This window comes from Diadema setosum, chromosome 19 (assembly GCF_964275005.1).
Source record: "Diadema setosum chromosome 19, eeDiaSeto1, whole genome shotgun sequence".
NCBI classification, from domain to species: Eukaryota; Metazoa; Echinodermata; class Echinoidea; order Diadematoida; family Diadematidae; genus Diadema; species Diadema setosum.
The window spans coordinates 9624829-9640343 of record NC_092703.1 but is presented as its reverse complement, the minus strand read 5'-3'; the positions used below and the strand labels follow the sequence as shown (position 1 = coordinate 9640343).

General features: G+C 35.6%; 1 long non-coding RNA gene across 1 annotated transcript; it reads right to left on the bottom strand.

Annotated features, from left to right (window-relative positions):
• Positions 1–8108: 8108 nt before the first annotated feature.
• On the bottom strand, positions 8109–10256 carry LOC140243068 (uncharacterized). Its single transcript, XR_011902165.1, has 3 exons — positions 10185–10256; positions 9709–9780; positions 8109–8171 (listed from the first exon to the last, which is right to left on the bottom strand). It is a non-coding gene; the product is annotated as an uncharacterized lncRNA (long non-coding RNA).
• Between the last annotated feature and the right edge of the window lie 5259 nt (positions 10257–15515).

Sequence of the window (15515 nt, the reverse complement as noted above, 5' to 3'; positions counted from 1 at the left end):
GAAAGAGGAGAAACGAAGAGGGAAGCGACATATGGGGGGTTGTGAGGAGGGCAAAATGTGAAGAGTGGGAGACAGTAATGGGCTGGAAGTTGAAGTTGCACTAGTGGAGACAGTAGAGAAAGGAACACAGAGAGTGGTAAGGAAGAATAGTGTGAGAATCAAGTAAGATGTTCGGACATCGTTAGAAGGGGAAAGATGAAATAGAAGGGAAGAGGAAGAGGAAGGAGTTGAATGTTGGAGAATCATGGAGATAGGGGAGAGCAGTGAAGATTCATGAAATCAAGAGGAGAACGAGATCGGCGAACAGTGTGGCTATGGAATGCGAATCAATGGAGAAAGGACGATTAATAGAAATAAGGAGGGGTAAGTAGAGGAGAGGTGAGAATATGCGGAGAGAAGGGAGAGAGAGAGAGAGGGGGGGAATGAAAAGAAGAAGAAAAGAACAAATTGAAATTCAAGACGTAAATTAGAGGGAGCTAGTGTGGATCCTAGAATTAAATGCTGCTGCGGAAAAGAAAAAAATAAATGGAGAGGAAATTGATGACAGTTAAATCCTGACAAGGTTCCTGTGGGAGAAATGCAAAAATGAGAAATTAACTTTAACCTTATTTTAATTTCTCATTTTTGCATTTCTCCCACAGGAACCTTTTCAGGATTTAACTGTCATCAATTTCCTCTCCATTAATTTTTTCTTCTTTTCCGCAGCAGCATTTAATTCTAGGATCCACACTAGCTCCCTCTAATTTACGTCTTGAATTTCAATTAGTTCTTTTCTTCTTCTTTTCATCCCCCCCCCCCCTCTCTCTCTCTCCCTTCTCTCCGCATATTCTCACCTCTCCTCTACTTACCCCTCCTTATTTCTATTAATCGTCCTTTCTCCATTGATTCGCATTCCATAGCCACACTGTTCGCCGATCTCGTTCTCCTCTTGATTTCATGAATCTTCACTGCTCTCCCCTATCTCCATGATTCTCCAACATTCAACTCCTTCCTCTTCCTCTTCCCTTCTATTTCATCTTTCCCCTTCTAACGATGTCCGAACATCTTACTTGATTCTCACACTATTCTTCCTTACCACTCTCTGTGTTCCTTTCTCTACTGTCTCCACTAGTGCAACTTCAACTTCCAGCCCATTACTGTCTCCCACTCTTCACATTTTGCCCTCCTCACAACCCCCCATATGTCGCTTCCCTCTTCGTTTCTCCTCTTTCTAAGCTCTTCTTCCAAACTACGATCCGGTTAAGGACTACATACACATGGTGTCACCGCAAATCTTTCTTCCTAAGATAAAGTAATAACAACAGCAACAACATGTCTCGTGTAATGATAGATCACACTTACACGAAAGGTATAACCGGCAGTTTTGGAATGCGGGAGATCCAATCACCTGGTAAAATAGCAGTAATGTCGAACAGTAGAATTGTCCTGATACAAAAGAAAATGAAGGAAATACAGAAAATAACTGTATGGGGAATCATGTCATTGTTGTTCAATCACAGCAAGGTTTACTGCCCCTAGCATTTCCAATACCTATATTATGGCTACCTTGTTTCACTTCTGAATTTGATCAACTAATCTTCACTGTGCCATTGATGCTGAAGGTAATATTTTTTTTGTGTGTGCTTTTTATGTGATCATCTGAGACATTAATTTTGAAGAATATTCGACGCACCTTTACAGCCTATGATCTTATTATGGATTTGACAAACCCTAAAATGAGTCAAAAGATTATGCATATTTATGAGGCAACATGATTTTCCGTAGCGGTGTGTCGGTTTTTTTTACATGATTGAAATACGCTGACAAAGTGCCTTTAAAGGTATGGTACAGTATTGGTGGAGATGAGAATTGGGCTTTAAACTTTTTGCGAGATACCAAGAAAGCACTTATGATATAGTACAGAGCATACCATTTTAAGAGGAATTCAAAATTTATTTGATGAAAATCGGGTTTGGAATGACTGAAACATCCACAAACAAATTAAAACAAAGTGATCGTAAGAAAGTGTGGGTCCCACACTTTCTTAGAATCACTTTTTTGGATATCTCAGCCATTTGAAAACCAATTTTCATCAAATAAACGTTGAATTCGTCATAGAATTACATGCTCTTTCATATTTCATAAGAGGTTTCTCATTATCTCACCAAAAAATGTTAGAAACCTGAAATTAGGTCTAAACTAAAACTGTACGATCCCTTTAAAGGTGGTTGTTTGTCGGTGTCTGTGTAAATGTAAAAACGAAACATATTATGTTAATTTCTAGGTTTGCACATAGCAATTGCATAGGATTCTGTATAGGTTTATGCCACAGCCATAGTGCCGAGGAGTTTCCTACAGAGGTATAAAGTAGTAGAAGCGTACATACGATCGCATCCAAGAGTTGAGAAGGCTGATATCATTTTCACTGGTCCTGTTGCTAACATACTCTTGTTCCCTTTTAATAAAACCATAGAATAGAAATGAAAAGAAAAATAGACAGAAAATATAATAATAATGATTATTATTATTATTATTATTATTATACAGGGTACTTATAATGTGCTAATTCACATAACTAACGTGCTCAAGGAGCAGTAGGAAAAGTAGTACGAAATCATAACACAAACATGCGCATGAAAATGAATGACACAATAATGATGATAAGAATGATGAAAAAAAAAACACTCTCCAAGTCGTTATTTTGAATAGATGAATAAATAAATAAGTTAATTAGAAAAATGTAGGCGCCTTTAAGTATTAAATGTATACATACAAATGTACATGTTTTAATGCATAGATGAATTTATATATATATATATATATATATATATATATATGTGTCTGTGTGTGTATTGTTTGTGTCAGTGATTGCGTGTGCGTGTGTGTATATATATGTATGTATATATATATATATATATATATATATACATGTTTATATTTAATATACATATATTTATTATTTTCTAATGCCCATTTTATACATATCTGATTTATATTACAGTTGTACCTTTCCTTTTGGTTTGTTATAGTACGATTGAAATGAACTTGAAGAGGGTCATTATCAAAACATGCATTTTTACATCAATGAGAGTAACACCACAATAAAATGCATTCTCCTGTGTTGTAGCATACTTACAAAAGAGAAATTGTACCCAGTCTCGTAAATGTGCGCGCTTCAACATTCTCGCTTGCAACCGTCAAAACGAGCCTACAATTGAACAAGAAAGATGACGTCATTATGCTCGGTTCCCTTACTAGGTTGGAAAGGTTGCGAGGAAGAATATTGCATGTGGGATGCATGGCAAAGTTTACGCTCACAGAGAGAATTAACAAGTAAACATGCATACAAACGGCGAATGCCCAGCAAGACTCACCATCGGAAAAGGGGATTCTGACTGTTAATTACATCCCTGGGTATTTGTGGCAGGCTACCACTCCAAAGATTGCTGCAGTATTCATCAAGAACAAGAAATGAATAGAAATAACGATAGAGGACGTATATCTTGAATTTTTATTTAATTAAATGAAGGAAAAATGTCAGTAGAGTTTTTTTGATTATTTTTAACGCATGACTTATTGCTTAACGAAATGATTTCAAACTTTCATCTTTTCAACTTTCAACTTTATTTTTTTTTCATTTCAATTAAATAAACAGGGAAATTATATACAATGCATTAACAGAACATATTTGTAATAATTTCAAAAACGTACATTAACAAAATACATGTGATCATGGGTAACATCATAATTGCATTTAGAAGGTACATTCATATGCATAGTACAAGAATGGGAATGGAAATGGACGGTCCCACTAAAAAGCCAAGCTTGTACAATATGGGAGCATCAGAAATACACAAGAGAACGAATAATGACTTCATGAAACTACAAATATATGAAACAAAAATCAAAGAAACCAATTTTAACTGACATAAAATGAAGTAACAGGAAGGAACCAAAAAAAAAGAAAAAAAAGGAAAAAAAACCACACGGGATTGTATGCTCCGATCCCCTCTAATAATGCCCCCCAAAAAGCTTAAAGAAGAAATTTATAGGAAATAATATCATATAAATTGACTGTTTTCCATCATTTAATGTTATTTTGATTAATTTCTGACATAAATCATGCAATAAATTTGTCTCAGCTTTGAATATAAGAATCTTTATTTTTACCAAATTTGAGCACTGGAAAAAGTTCGATGCGGCTACGAAAAGTGCCGAATCTGTGACGTCACCACGTGTGTATGCAACCCTGTCTTATTTACGTATCTATAGGCAAACTGTGTGCACTTTTCAGGAAATTGGTGTGTAAATTGTTGTCAATCTAGAATAAATCGTCCGCCAAAACTATATATTCACGTTGTGAAATTGTTTGTTTGTTTGTGATCATTGGAATCATATTTTACACCCATAAATTTACGGAAAAACAAAGTTTTAAAAGCACAAAACCTATCGTCAGCTCAAGATTCACGATTGCCGTGATCAGCTGTTCCTTCGTACAGCCACAATTTGCTGTTATTATTGACACAACAAATCGATCATTGTGGGGGAATTGCGTATAGCTGAGGTAATCTTACATACTCATGAAGGATGATAACTAAGTCAAAGAGCTGTAATTGATTGGAAATCATTTTTACACCCATAGATTTACGGAAATACGACGTTTGAAAAGCACAAAACCTACCGTAATCAGCTCAAGATTCGCGATTGCCGTGATCAGGTGTACGCACAGCAGTACCAGCAGAATCGGCAGTGAAGAGGTATTCCTTGATGCCGTGATATCAGCTTGATTCTTCTTCGAAATGGCATGATGAAGGTTTGTTAGATAAATGTGACGTTCTTTTTCTCTTGTGTGTTGGTTTAAATTCTAATTTCTACCTCAACTTGCTAAAAAACAGTCTAACAAAGCGGGAAACTGCAACATTTCAGAATACATTTCCGTGCTGAACAGCAGTCACGATACACGTGTTGCATGCAAGCATGCACCGCTGCTGCAGCGATCCCCATAGTATAACACGTAGGTTGCTTGTAAACAAGGGGGTCCTCGGCGCAGTTGACCAATCGTGAACACGTATTTCGATCACGTGTTGGTAAGCAACAAGGCTGTTTACGCGTCTGGGAGACGATTTGCATAAACTTACGCATGTTTCAGACGAATTTATGAATGAAAGTGAGTAGCATGACATCATGCCATGACCATATTTGGAATAAGCAGAGGTAGAGCTTTCTGTAGGTACCAAATGTGTCAGGGTTCAACGCAGAATATCTAAGACACGATCGCCAAAAGAACAGTCATTTTCGCCGTAAGCGAAGGCGATTTGGTCTTTAGACGTAAGATTTTGGCCAACATTTGAGATTGACATCCCACTTTTCTCTTCGAAATTCCACATTTTGTAGGTTGTATTTCGAAATGTTGTTGATATCAATCAGAAACTAGAAAATTCCCCCTAAAACGTGATACCAAAATGTCAATTTGGTCCCTGAGGTAGGTCATTTTTTGACCTTTTTCAGGCTGTAGCGCGAAATCACATTTGCCGAGAAGTTTCGGGTTTTGCCAGAGCGGGTCTCATATAGCTGTACGGCAAATCAGCTCATACACATTAGGTGACGTCGCTCAAATCCGATGTTTCTTGTAGCGAACGGAGCTACGTGGTCATGGAAATTGGGTGTTTTTTCAATCTCAAAAACAGTTTGGGGGTAAAGTTACATCGTCTAAAAGATATCCAGTTTTGTTATTACTAGCTTCTTAGCTTTCCGTAGATATCAAACTTGTCATATTTCTACATTCTCTATAAATTTCTGCTTTAAGAACACTAAAGTGAAGAGATAAGTGTTGATTCGTAATTTTCTTCTTCTCACGAGGATATTGATTTACTTATGAAAACTTTCGTGCTGCAGGTAAAACGGGAAAAATATCCAGGTGAATATTACGTTTTGAAGAGTATGCGAGTTTGAAAATTAAAAAGTGAACCTTAATTTTTTAAATAACTAACAATGTTGCAGTACTTTCTGTTTTAAATACACTCACAGCCTTGCACTGCTAACGGAGTTTATGAATTCACGTTCTTGAAGCCATACGTCCGTGCTTTTCCCGTGATACCTGTGAATATCAAAGTCATGGGATACAAAGCAAGTTGAAAGTATTTCAACAAGTTATTATTTACATTGTTTGTTGACACTGAGGATTTGCACGATAAGATAATATTGATTAAGGTGTCGAATGTTAACTTATCAAAGAAACAATGACTTTTGATGTTTGTAGAGCATGATACTTCCTGCTACAGTTCTATGTAATTTTTTTTTTTTTACATTTCTTTTTTAATGTATACAGTTATCTATAAATGAATAAAACAAACACGCGCACACACTTGAACCTGACATGAACCCGAAGGATAATTCAACTTGGGGATAAATGCGAGGGATCACCGAAGTGGCAGCTTTTTGAGTAGTATGTATCAAACGCAAACAGGATGAAACTTACCAGAAATGAATATGTTAGTGGGAAAATGAGCAAAGAAAATGAGCTAAGAAAATGAGAAACTTACATTAAGAACAGACTTGTAAGACTTTCGAATGCTCCTCTTTCAATATTCTTGAGATCAACGTTCCAAATGTCTCTGGGAAGGAAATCAAGAAGAAAAGAAATAATCATTCACTCTCTCCAGTTGCTTATATTCCCGTAGACGTATAATAAACATGCAAAGCACCAAAAATAAGGTTAGTTGGATAAGAATTTCCAAGGTAAGGTTTTGTTTGTTTATTTGTTCCATTTTCCATCTAAGAAGATGGCTGGATAGCCCATTTTCAGCTGCAATAGCTGGTCTTCCGTGTTGGATGTAAGGCGGCACCACTTTACCGGGTTAAACACCCTGCTCTTTGCGATGAACGAATGAAGCTTGATCTTTTACGTCCATGAGCTGTGGCTCTCTCACACAAGGGACCTCTATTTAATGTCCTTTCCGAGGGACAGAGTGTTTTGCCTCTTATCAGAGGGGACGGTATATGATTACATACATACATTTCTCAGTGGGACTCGGGTATCGAACCGGGGTCCTTAGGATCGTGAGGCAGACGCGCTACCGACTGAGCTAACTCACCGCACTATACGAAGAAAGCCGAACTGCAGCAATGTCAACGTTGGCTCTACACGCTTAAAAAAAAAAAAAAATGTTACTTCATTTAAGATTGTTGAACTTAAAAACACTGTAGCCGCAAAGCAGCTGAGAAGACTAAAATTCAACTTGTCATGCCTGATGGAAAATAAAATTTCGTGTTAACCTTTAAAAAATGCATTTCCTTTGTTGATCAAAAAGATTAATTTCTTACTCACAACATCAATAGACTGGCCAGATTATCAAATGCGTGTCCACTTATCACAGCATTCACGTTGTTGGACAGATTCCTGTTATAAAGCAGAAACAAATACACTTTTAGAATTGGCACATTTATTCAGGATAAAGGGATTTAGCAAACATAACGAGGCAGAAATTTTGATTAACATCCGCACACATACACACACGGTGTTAGATGTATATATGTATGTATATATATATATATATATATATATATATATATATATATATAATACATATTTGTTTAGGCCTACTTATATCTTTATGAGATTATGTTAATACACAGGGAAACAGCATGTTCGCTTTTCAAGATATTTCAAGATCTACGTTACCTTGACCTCAACATGAAAGTGAACATTCATGAATTCATACGTTTTGTTAAGATTTATTTGTTTTGTTTCTGAGCAATTGCATGTAAATAGAATAATAGTATGCCTGACTGACTGATTTATACTTATAGCTGTTAAAGCGGGATGCTCAAGGTAAATCAGACAATATTACAAATACAGGTGGTTGTTTGAGATTGAAGTGAAACGCTATAAAACGATGTCGGGGAACAATTACTGTAGTGATATAGATGACAGAAACGTTCGAATGCCCTTTCAAACTGTCCTTCCATTTTCAGCTGTTATTTTTTGGAATTTTGTTAAGCATGTAATCATGTTATTATTCATCACACTGTGGGATTTATTAAACTCATATCTAATGTTATCAGATATAGTGCTAAGACTGAATAGGCAAAAGACGTCAGAGGTACGTTTCAGTACTTACAACATCATCAAGCCATTGAAATGATCAAAGAATCCCCTTTCAAACTTTGTGACGTCATTGTCTGCTATATCACTGTGAATCAAAGGGAATAATACAATACGGTAAAGACTCAATTTTATAAAACACCGATAGTAAAAGATAATTGATAGTCATTCTTTTCTTCTTCTTTTTTTTTTCATTGATCAAATTTTGTATCGTAAAGTTTTTCCAGGATCTTTTACTATCGGTCTTTAATATTAGAAGTTTCGGAAAAACTTTATGATGCAAAATTTGGTCAATAAAAAAAAAATGGCTATCAATCATGTGATATTCAAATGGGAACCGTATAGGCTAAGGAGAACTGTTTTAAAGGTGTTTTTTTTAATACATATCAACGAAAAATCTACAGCATGGCTACTATTCTACCGAAGAGAAAACGAATTGATATTTGATGACGTTGACGAAAACTTGTAAATATATTCCGTGAACGGCTTTTGCCCGTTTGTACGTTTTTGTTAAGTACGTCCAATGCTTATTGCCTCTAAATCATTGGGTCCACGGACTCAAAAATGTTACTGGGACTCTTTTGCTTTAGGACAGAAGCGGTGCAAGAGGGACAGTTTTGCGGTTGTGTTTGTAGAACCCACAGTGTCATTTCCTAGCGCTTTCACCGTGACATAAGCGGGAAAATGCAGTGAAAAAAGAAATAAGGATAAAAGATGTATAGGCGTATACCCCTCGTTTGACATGCTTAAAAACAAATAAAAAGACACGTGTACCAATTTGGCACACCATATTAACTGTTGATTTTGTTGATGACTGAGAAATTATGGCAGTTGACGAAGAGAAACCAAATACAACGGGACTGCCAGCAGTACGAAACCTTGCAATTTGACATGGCGGTGAACAATAATTGAAAGAATTCCGAATAAAGGATTGATATCATAAATATATTTTCTGAAATTATTGTCACACCCTCAATACTTTGGTTCCAGTATTGTAAATATGAAATAGAATTCCATCATAGAACATTTATTCGAATGGGTATGAAAGCATGTACAGTTTCGAGCAACTGCAGCACGACACTTTACAGATTGTCCCTCAAAGCATTACCTCAGCTTTGACTTTCACAAACAGTAGGAAAACCTTATAAACTAGCTATATCATGATGTCACTCCAGTAATATTTTATGCGGGGTGGTTGGACTGGGAACATGCAAGGGCCAGCGATATTTCGATCTAGGTTCAATGACCGAGTGATGTATACTTTTAGAGATTCAATCCGACATGCTTTGAAAATGTTGTGCTTTTTTGAGTCACTATGATTTTTTCTTTCTAAAATGAGAAAGGCGTGATATTTAGTTATTCATTCATTTATTTTTAGCATAGTGCGTCTGACATAGCAAAGACACGGTCCTTATACGTGGGTTTATCCTTTACTTCCTGTGTATGACCTGTGGAAAAAACAAACAAACACACACACATATAAATATTATGATGATAAAAATAATGATGATAATAATAATAATTTATATATGCATGTACATGTATATAAACATACATATAAGGCCAATATTATATACATAATATCATAAGTAGTTGATGTGGAAATATGAACCTTTGATACCTACAGCGCTAAGAGTCTACCTAAGCCCTGGAATGCTCCCGGTTTGATTTCTGTTATGCAATTATCTGCAAGAAAGCTGTTGAGAAAATTAAAGAAAAAGAAGAAGACATAATAAAAGACATATGGATATGCCAGAAGGACATAAATGCACATGAAAATTAACAGTTAGGATTTTCAATTTCACAGATTACTCAAGTATGCCAGTACCCTGATGTCAACGTTTCACGTATTCAAATGCCATGTATCTAAACGTCATAATACTATAGTAAGTTGTGTTTGTTGAGTTATGAGTATATTCTATATAAGTTAATAAAAACCATGTTTGAACTACAAATGGCGTACTCGAGACATATATATATATATATATATATATATATGTGTGTGTGTGTGTGTGTGTGTGTGTGTGTGTGTAGTGGTCTATGTGTTTGTGCGTGTTTGGAAACACGTAGTATGCAAATTAAAGCAAACAGACATACTAACATCGCCACAGCGCTGTCCAGGCCCTTGAATGTCCCGCTCTCTAAAGATGAAATACGATTATGCGACATATCCCTGTGTTCAAATTAATGATAGAGAAGACTCGGTTACTATATGTATTAGTGCGGAATAATTATAATATATAATGTAATTACATACTGTCATTATTGTAACATAAGGATTATTTTCATATGATTAGAGAACCAGTGAAAATCTTTATGATGAAATCTTTCTGAAATATCTTTGTTTAATTTGTACGTTCAAAAAAGCAGTCATAAGAGGGCAGTAAAAGTAAGGGGGAAAACACGCTATACTGTTCTATTAATTGAATTCCGAATTGAGATGTTAGCGTTGTCCCAAGGTTATGAAGGTAACAAGCACAAGCGCGAATGATAAGATCAATTTTGAAATATATTATTAAATTTTCTCATAGCAATATCCGTTTTTCGTATAGTTTTACAAAATTCAATATGCGCATTCAAGATACGCATATGTTACAATGATTTCTACAAAAAATTCAGCCGGAATACTTACAATACTTCTACCAAAAGACCGTCATTGGCGCTGAAGTCAAATGATGTAATGTAGTTCTGCAAAAGGAGCCTTCCGTTTGAAAGAAGATAAAGATATCAATGTTTAGCAATTCATTGATTTTTGTCTGTCATGTCTGTCTTCTTAATGCGTAAACATTGTTCCCCACTTCATTTCTTCTGTTTATTTAAACAAGTTTGCATTAAGTATTGTACAATGTATCGCATGGTTACGTCATAAAAAAATGTTAAGCACAAGCTTTATAACTTTCAGGGAATGATAACTTTGACAAGACTATCAACAACGTTCTTTTAATGATTATGTCAAGATTTCGAAGATACTGCTGATCGTTATTTATGTTACTATAGAGTTGCATGCCCATTGTTCATATACCTCATGTCAGGAAATACACACAAACAGGAGAGAATTGCCGACAGTTGGGGGAAATGTACCTCAGATGACAACTACACTCTTTATGACTATTTCGAATGTAGATGGAATATGTTCACGTATATTGATATGAATGCACGCACATACGTTATGCATTTTCTCTTTGATACTCACAGGAAAGAAATTCTTTTGGCACCGGCGAATTCCCTGCCACCAATTGTTTGGATATTATTGTCCGAAAGATCCCTTCAGTTAGAGGGGAAAAAATGGAACACAGAATCGAGGTGTACTGATGCAATTAGGACACGTTGCCCTCATGGAAAGCAAAGGAATCATTAATCACACACACACACACACACACACACACACACACAAGAGTTATGCTGGATTTGCTATTAAATTTGTGTTTTTAATAAAAACGTATGTATCTTTACGACACAGTCTTAAGATTAATCGTAACTCTTTATGGAAACAGGCCATTGGCTCTATAGATATGAAGACTTTTAAAGATTTCTTGACTTGGGAGCTTTGGGGAGCTATAGTGGGACGTATGGTTCCCAAATGAATGAATTGAGATCCTATCCCAGTTGGATGCTACCTACCACGGCTGGTGAAAATCCGTTTTGCTGTTTTGAAGAAGCTGGAAATGTAAAAAGTTTACGCACGACGGACGACGGAAGAGGCACGATAGCTCAATGGAGCAACATTAAGCTCACTGGAGCTTTAGGCACAGGTGAGCTAAAAACTAAAGGAGAAATACTGTCGATATTTTATAAACATAACCTATTTTCCATGGAAAACGCCTGATTTTACGTTATATCAATGATTTATTATACAATCTACAGAATTTAAAAACACATAATGCTCACAAAAATGAAAATTGACATTATTTCAAAATTACTATGAATTACTTACAAGAGTAGAAGTGCCAAGCCACTGAATGCGTGATCCTCAATTAACGTGATACTATTGTTCGCCAGCGTCCTTATGTTGGAAACAACAAAAAAAAATCATTAATAAACTTGTGAATTTCCATTTATTCCTGGCAAGGTCATTATTCTATTTCCACTTTTTAACCAAAATAATTAACATTGGATGGGAATATCAACATAGTGTACACTTCTGTACTTAGCTGAGCATCACAACGCATCTATAATTTCAATAAAAAGCTATCAAAGTGTAGACAGTATAAGTCTATCAATATTAGGGTGCCATACTAAAAATATATGTGCAAGCGATTTAGATCAGCTGAGTGATTCAGGATGTAATCAACTTGACAATGTCTTCAGCTTAGAGAGAAAACATATATATATTTTTGGACAACTCACATGTAAAACATCTTGATCTCTATCTACATGTTGTGTCATTTAAAGACGCAATTTTTGAGATATCAATATTTGTTGTATGCGTATTTCCTTTTGGTATTACATTCAGAGCATAAAATTTTCATACGAAAATAGAATTATTTACCCATTTATCATATCTAATTATAGGACAGTTACGACAAAATTTTTATAAGTTTAACAAAACGACAATCACATTGATTCACCAACACGAGCGCTAATCCTTTGCGATACATATTCAAAGCTAAAGATATACATCTTGTCAGTGATATGAAATTGGTTGATTTTACTTTTGCATTGTGTTCATTGCGGTAAAAATAAAATTGGAAGAAAATAGAAAATATTGGTGGAAGATGGAAGAAAAACATAAGGTAAATGCATAATGAATAAACAAAGCAGACAATCATGAATTCAAACTTTTAAAATGAAATACTATCATATTTATAGAAATGGTTGTTATTTCATTAAGCTAAAGAAAATAATGAATCGTTATCACCATATATTGTTTATGGGTTTGTAATGAAATGATACCCGAAACTTGCCACACGGGCTGTCACAGAAAGGAACATTTCTTGACGAGATGATGTTCTTCAAGAACTTCGAATCATGAGTAAAAAGCGAGCCTTAGAGGATTTTCAGTTGATGTCAGTGGATATCAAAACATTGCCTTGAAACAAAAATGGTAATCTCAAACACAGGCACATAAGCCTAAATTCTATTTCATGTCGCATTATTGGACAAAACTGTATGTAATGCACGTACACCAAACCTACAGAATTCGGGGAAAAACCCATTACGTTTTTTATTATGATCAAATTTTGACCCCCAAATTATTCTCATTGGATTGCTTTGTAACTCATGAAAATTGGATGTTTAGAAAACGCCGAAATACAACAACAACAACAACAACACAATAACATTAATGAACATGGAAAAGGCATGAAAGAACACAAACAACGTTTCAGGTTGAGTGGGGTTTTTGTTGTTTCGTTGTTGCTGTTGTTGTTGTTGTTGTTGAGTGGTGTGTGTGTTGTTTTTTTTTTGTTGTTGTTCTTGTTTTGTTTTGTTTTTGTGCGCTGTTCCGCTCTTTCATTACATGAATATTGGAGGGGTTCCGAAATACGATAAATCAATGTTACAGTTATAACAGAAACAAAATTAATGTTAGCTAATAGCAGACCTACGCCCGCTCACAATATAATTTGATATGATGATGCCAAAGTTTCAAACTTACTGCTTACTGTTTTCAAAGTTTCTGTGGGGTGTCCCATCGACACATACACATACTTTATCGGTTGACCACAGAGCCAGTGGAAAACAAACATACTAGTAACAGAAGAAATAAGCCTACATCAAGCTTCAATTTTGAATGTACACAGATAAGTTAATTGTTTCAGAGAACACCTCATCCCATAGAAGCCAAGGTGATCGGAAATGCATATTTCGTGGGCCTTAATATAGAAAATTACCTCCTGCGACCTTACGTTGACTTTGTAAAGCTGGGTCACTTTTTGGTGTTGCAGATTTCGGTCTAAAAACAGAGTTCTCATAGGTCAGAGGGTGATGGCGTTTCAAAGAAACCAGTCAATTCAGTCAGTTAGTGGCAACATTAAATACCATATTAACAGCATTAAATTTCTAAAAAGCAGACCTTTTTTTTATTCTTAATCCCCCCTCAAAAAAAAAAAAAAGAAATCAAATTCCATACAGTAATAATGCAGGACTATACTTACAGCCACAGAAGGTTCTCGAGGCCATGGAACAAACGTTTCCCAATCTTCGTGATATTATTACTCGACAGGTCTCTGACATAGGGGGAAAGCGAGGATATATCATCAAGCATAATGTATGCTCTTTACGTCACTGCAGGATTCATTGTAAAACACGATTAAGTATTGAAAGTAATAGCAAATATAATAATGATATTAATAATGATAGTAATGATCATAACAACAACAATCAGTTGCTAGAACGCGTATTTATAAGTCTCTATGCGTGTACAAATGGAAGCAAAATCTTCCAAACATTTATTCACCTATACTTAACAAGTATCCAAGACATGACTTTTTATTAACACAGATTTGAATTTATCAAAATCTGTAATGCATCTAATGCTGACAGGGGCATTATTCCATAATGGTGGTGCCATTTTCCCAAAAGCCCTATCACCAAAAATAATGTCTTACATTTGATACTTATTGCATAGAGAAGATTTTTTTTTCTTCTTCTTTTGAGCGGAGATTACGACAGGGATGATAACTATGACTTGATGAGTTCACTGAGGTATGCAGCGGCATTTCCACGAAAACATTATATTGAATACAAAGGTCAAAACCTTAAATTTGATACGAGCCTTGAAAACGATACACTCAAAATAGTAAACGTATTACCCTCCCCCCCCCCAAAAAAAAAAAGAAGAAGAAGAAGAAATATATATACGCATTTATATATACTCTACGTACCACAGGTCTGCAAATTAAAAAAAAAAAAAGGAGAAAATTCCAGGATTGAAAAAAAAATGGTAAAGTAACATTGACTGCATTAAGCACATTGTGATGCAACGTCGGTCTCTTGGGCCTTGTTTATAGTGCTCGTGGGCTGTATGACTCGTGGGTGTTGAACTCGTGACGTGCACCCACCAATAAGAAGATGAGTTTTGATGAATACACTTTATTACAAGACAGCGAAATTATTCTAACAATAATTTTCCTTTATAGTGCTCTGGCGTAACGCATTAAGCAGAGGAGTAACATGCTCGCGTTTGCCAACTATGACAAAAAAGAAGAAGATAATAATAACTTTCCCGCTCGGTTTTGAGCTCGTTGGAGGTGCAGAATGTCAACGGCCATGATTCAAAAACAGTAAGAAATTTGCATAGTTCAGATGTAAACATCCGAGCAGCATGTCGATATACTTCCTTATTTATACATGGCATGTCATAGAGAGACCCGGGGATAATATACGAGCGTCCGAACAGCTAGCGGACATGCTTCCTTATTCACTGTTATTCATAATAATAGCCTGGACAGATGCCTGCATATGAGCGCCTGGATACTATAGTAACTTGTCC